Source organism: Somniosus microcephalus, unplaced genomic scaffold, assembly GCF_052327205.1.
Source record: "Somniosus microcephalus isolate GS21.2 unplaced genomic scaffold, FLI_Smic_1.0 unresolved_chr1, whole genome shotgun sequence".
In the NCBI taxonomy this organism is placed as follows: Eukaryota; Metazoa; Chordata; class Chondrichthyes; order Squaliformes; family Somniosidae; genus Somniosus; species Somniosus microcephalus.
This window is the reverse complement of record NW_028225179.1, coordinates 141,794,026-141,799,433: the sequence shown is the minus strand read 5'-3', so window position 1 is coordinate 141,799,433 and position 5,408 is coordinate 141,794,026. Positions and strand designations below refer to the sequence as shown.

The window sequence follows — 5,408 nt, the reverse complement described above, 5'->3', positions numbered from 1 at the left end:
TATATCCACCCGAACTGAAGATTTCACCTGAATGACTGTGTAAGGGTAAACCGGGAGAGCTTCTTCTCCCCTCTGATATAAAGGGTCGACGTCCGCCTTATTCCCAATCAATCACTCGGAGTCCGGAGGTTCATTCAGTAAATCAACATTATTTACAAGTTGACAGGGGAGTCACTCATCTGGGACGAATGCTCTCCGATCGCTAAGATGCCCTGCCTTATATACAGTTTTTTGTTCTAAGTCATGGCTTATTCTTGCGACCCGTGTGCACATTTTGACCGTTTACATATCCCGTGACCCCATACGTTATCTTTACCACATTCCTCAATTAGTAACTAATGGTTTGTGCACTTTATTCAATTAGCAACTGACGGTTTGACCATTTGACCACATTTCACCATGTTTCCCTATGGGACATGTACACAACAACTGCTTATATGGTTGAATGTATGCTCGGTTCCTCAATTCCCTTATTTTAGCCCTTTTAACTCTTTCAGACAGTGTATCGCTCAGCATTATTCTGAGATGATGTGCTCCAGTCAGCAGTGCAGCTTTTGTCTACAACATTCTGGCTGAGAAACGAAAAGTGCAACAAAATCAAAGCAATGATTACATAGAAACAGGCCAATAGGCCCATGTCGGTGTTTATATAGAGCCGCCTCTCATCTCATCCTATCACCATATCCTTCTATTCCTTTCTCCATCATGTGCTTATCTAGCTTCTCCTTAATGCATCTATGCCATTCTCTTCAACCACTCCCTGTGGTAGCGAACTCCACATTCTCTGAGTAAAGAAGTTTCTTCTGAAATCTTTATTGGATTTATTAGTGACTATCTTATATTTATGGCCCCTGGTTTTGGATTCCCCAACACCACAAGTGGAAACATCTTCTCTTCTTCTACCCTATCGAAACCCTTCGTAATTTTAAAAACCTCTATCCGGGCACATTTCAAAAGAAAGAAACCCAGCCTATTCAGCCTTACCCGATAGTTATCCCTTCTCAGTTCTGGTATCATCCTCGTAAATCTTTTATTGTTATTGGCTTTCCCCAGCGGCTTCTTTGATTTGTGAGGTGATGCGGAATTTATTTTCCGCCAGACGCAAATTGTGAGTGTTTTTTTTGTGTTCGAATGCTACACAAGAATTGTACTAATAGAATCATTAGTACTATTACTACAGGAAGTGTCGAACCTCCCCCCAGAAAATCAAATGTATGAGGACGGGCCAGGAAGCTGGATTTTGGAAATGATGAGTCGCTTTTTGCATTCAGTAGAGGCATATATATATATATATATATATATTGCAAAAATATAATAGCAAAATACTGCGGATGCTGGAAATCTGAAATAACAACAGAAAATGCTGGAAAACTCAGCAGGCCAGTTAGCATCGGTGGAGAGAGAAAAAGAGTTAACGTTTCAGATCTGGGACCCGTCATCTGAAACGTTAACTCTGTTTCTCTCTGCACGGATGCTGCCTGTCCTGCTGAGTATTTCCAGTATTTTCTGTTTTTTTTGCAACATGTGGAGCCCGCGGTGTCTCTATTGCATCCGTCTAGATTCTGTAAATAGCAAAGCGGTGACAGCGGCTCTACTCGCTTCCAGTGGGAGGAATCAGCTTGGCCGCAGCCGCAGCCATGCCCAAGGTGCCCCGCCGGCCACGGCCACGCCCCGCCAAAGAAGGCGGCCCACCAGCTCCGGCGCCCGCGCAACAAGCAAGAGCTGCGGGTCTCGCAGCTGATCCTGCAGGCGCTGTCGGCCCGCAAGCAGAACGGCGGCCTCTCGCTGGCCTCGCTCTGAAAGGCGCTGCTGGCCAACGGCTACGACGTGGAGAAGAACCAGGCCCGTGTCCAGCTGGCCATCAAGAGCCTGGTGAGCAACGGCTCGCTGGTGCAAACCAAGGCCACCGGCTCCTTCAAGCTGGGCGAGCAGCAGCCCCAGCTCCAGCAGTCGAAGGGGGCCGGGGAAAAGCTCCAGCCCGCGGAGGAAGCCGCCGGCAGCACCGGCGAGGACAAGAGTGCCGCGAAGAAGCCCAGGAAAAGACCGACTGAGAAGAAAGCCAATTCGAGAAGACCTAGGAAGTAAATTGAGAGGGACGATGGATTTATAACTCTAAACGCAAAAGGCTCTTTTGAGAGCCACAAATGTCTCCACAAAGCGCCGAACCCATTCTAATTGAAGATAAACAGGGAAGTTGAGGTTTAACTAGTTAATACAGAGAGGGCGATAAATTTATCGACATCTTCAAAGCGTGTGGCACCAGGCAATCAAGATCATATGGTCTAGAAGGAAACATAGACTGTTCTGATAAGAGTACATAAGGAGAAACCGTTTCCACTGGCAGGAGGTTCGGTAACAGAGGACACAGGTTTAAGATAATTGGCAAAAGAGCCGGAGGGAAGATTAGATTTTTTTTGACGCAGCGAGTTGTTATGATCTGGAATGTCCTGCCTGAAAGGGCGATGGAAACAGATCCAATAATAAAGTTTCAAAAGGGAATTGGATAAATGCTTGAAAGGGAAAATTTAGCAGGGCTATGGGGAAAGAGCAGTGGGATTGGGATTAATTGTTTTGCTCTTTCAAAGAGCCGGCACAGGCACGATGGGCCAAATGACCACCTTCTGTGCTGTATCATTCTTTGATTCTGACTGTACCAAAGCTATTTTCATAGCTATCTGACAAAGGGTCACAGACCCGAAGCATTAACTCTTTCTCTCTCCACAGATGCTGCCTGACCTGCTGAGTGTTTCCAGCATTTTCTGCTATTTCCGATTTCCAGCATGCGCAGTATTTGGCTATTGTTCATAGCTATCTAGTTTCTTCTCAAATCATTATCTGCTGTATGTGAGCATTCATCTTCTGACTGCCACACACTTAGTTGCCCGTGACACTAGCAATCTCCTTCACTTATAGTCATAAACATATTCATCCCTTCTCACTTTATGTTCAGCAACATTTCTTCACACTTTCCCCATTTCCCCTGTGATGTAATGTCAGGAATCGCGCGACATTTGTATCTCTTGCTACACCCTCTGATGTGGAAATGAGAATCGACCTTTCAGTTCAGAGAACACTTTCTTCACGTCTCTCACAAGTTTAATTGATCTGGATCATCATCTTTTACACGGTGCCCCGAGGGCTGGGGGGGTGGGCGGCGGTCACTCTGCTTTTGAAGATGTCCGAGGCAGACATGGAAAGCATTTCGTTTCATATCGCCTGCCATGGCAAAATGCTGTGCCGGGAGGGTTAGCCTATCGTTTAGGCATTAATGCAGAATCACAAGTTCCGAGGCACAGAAAGTGAATCCCGCCCTGTTTGTCAATAACTGTTGTATAATTTGTCCAGAAATACAAGGCTTTGCACTGCATCGGTTTGAAAATGCTTGCCCAGACACACTGTTCACACAATTCAACATAATCCTTCAACTATTGACATTCTTGGCCTGACAGTCTGCTCTGATCTCAAATACCCAACATCTGAATTGTTAAAGCCACCTACCTCTCAGATGCTTGGTCAGTCATCACAGCCCCAGACGTTATTGCAGGAAGAAAGCTCGCCCTCCGCCCACCCCCGCCCCCAAGCATCTTCAGCAGCCTGTATCAATGCCCTTCCCTCCATTATAAAGTCAGGGCATTTCAGGGTTCCAGTCCATGAGCAAGTCAAGTCCTACGATGATGAAGCAACCCGTGCAGACCTTCGGATAACACCCAGACAGTTTCACCTTCAGGAAATGGATATCCCCGCATAACAAGAGCAAAATACAGCGGACGCTGGATATAAAAAAAAAGGAAAATGCTGGAAACACTCAGCAGGTCAGGCAGCATCTGTGGAGAGAGAGAGAGAAACAAGAGTTAACGTTTCAGGTCGATGAGCTTACATGAAAATCCCGTGTGTAAGCAAAACATCTCCAATTCAGTTTCAATGCTAGGTCCACTGGATTAAAAATTCCGAAATCATAATCAGTTGGTCATTATGAAACAATGAAGGAAAGTCAGCGAGAAGCATCTGGCGATTAATCACTATGTCAACCAGTGGCTCAGTTGGCAGCACTCTGGCCATCAACCTCCAGGAAGTTGTAGGTTCAAGTCCCACTCCAGACCGGCAAATATTTTAGGCGTTAATAGTTGAATGGCGATTAAACTCAGTTCCGCTCAGGTCTGGTGGCTCTGAAAAGAGCCGTTGTAGAATCAGTTTCTGCAAGATGATTTCTGCCCTCTCGGGCGGAGACAGCAGGTTGCGCCGACAACCGCTTCAGGCTGACTTTCCACTGGCGCCCCACCGGCCTCTTGGGCTTGGCGGCCGCCGCCTTCCTGCCGCGGGCGGGCTTGCACTTGCGGTGGACCCGCGCCGTCCCGGTGCCCGCCGCCGCCCGGCCCCTGACCGCCTTGGTCCTGAAGCGGGTGGTGGTGGCGGCGGCCCCGCCTCCTCCTCGCCGGCCTCCGCCGCCGACCCTGGGCTTGCGGCGGCCCCGCAGCACCGCCGGCCGCCGGGGCTTGGCCGCCTTGCGCTTGGCGGACCGGCGCCGCCGGGGCTGGGGCGGCCGCTTGGAGGCGCCCGGGGCCGGTCTGCGGGCGGCGGCGATCCTCTTCCTGGCCGACTCTCTCCTCCCCTTTCTGGCCCCCGGATGAGGAGCCGCCGCCCCGGCCCCGGGAGAAGGAACAGCCGCCGTCGCCGCTGTCCCGGAGCGGTTGAACCTGAAGGAGCCCGAGGCGCCGGTGCCGGCGGTCTGCACCAGCGAGCCCTCCTTCACCAGGTACTTGACCGTGTGGTTGACGCGGGTGTTGTTGCGGCTCACGTCGCAGCCCCGGGCCGACAGCGCCTGCTTGAGGGCGGCCAGCGAGATGCCGCGCCGCTCCTTGGTGGCCGCCGCCACCTGCAGGATCTGCTCGGCCGCTGATTTTGCTGTTGCTGATTTTGTGGCTGATTTTGCTGCGACTGTTGTTTCTTCTTCTTCGCCGTCTTGTCGGGAGCCGTTCGAGTCTGGGGCGGGGTACCGCCACCACCCGAATCTCCCGCCTTCTGGTTGTTGTCAGCCATGCTCAGGGGCTGGTCTGATACTGGGACTGGGGTTGGGTTAAGAGCCGCTCTTTCCTCTCTTTCTTTCTCCCTGTCCCAACCTCGCACCAAACGCGGCTGAAACTAAAGTCGCTGCAAGCCGAAGCGATCGCTTTTATAGAGGGAAGGCGGACGGAGTGGAGTTAGCTCTCTCTCTGTCCCACCGCTTCCTTTTTTGCGTTTCTCCCTTTTTACTAAATTCCTCGATTCCTGCAACAACCCTCGCCGTTCCAACGCGCCGGCTGCAAATTTGCCTTTTCGCACAAGACATCCTTTAAAAACACAGGCCAAGCCAAATCAACATGCTCTTCTTTTGGTCTTTCATCCCTTCCTTTTTGTTGTTGTTGAAAGAA

The 5,408-nt window shown here is 50.3% G+C and overlaps 1 pseudogene; it reads right to left on the bottom strand.

Moving 5' to 3' along the window:
• Nucleotides 1–4,141: 4,141 nt before the first annotated feature.
• Nucleotides 4,142–5,043, bottom strand: LOC147096068 (uncharacterized; annotated as a pseudogene).
• Nucleotides 5,044–5,408: the final 365 nt, after the last annotated feature.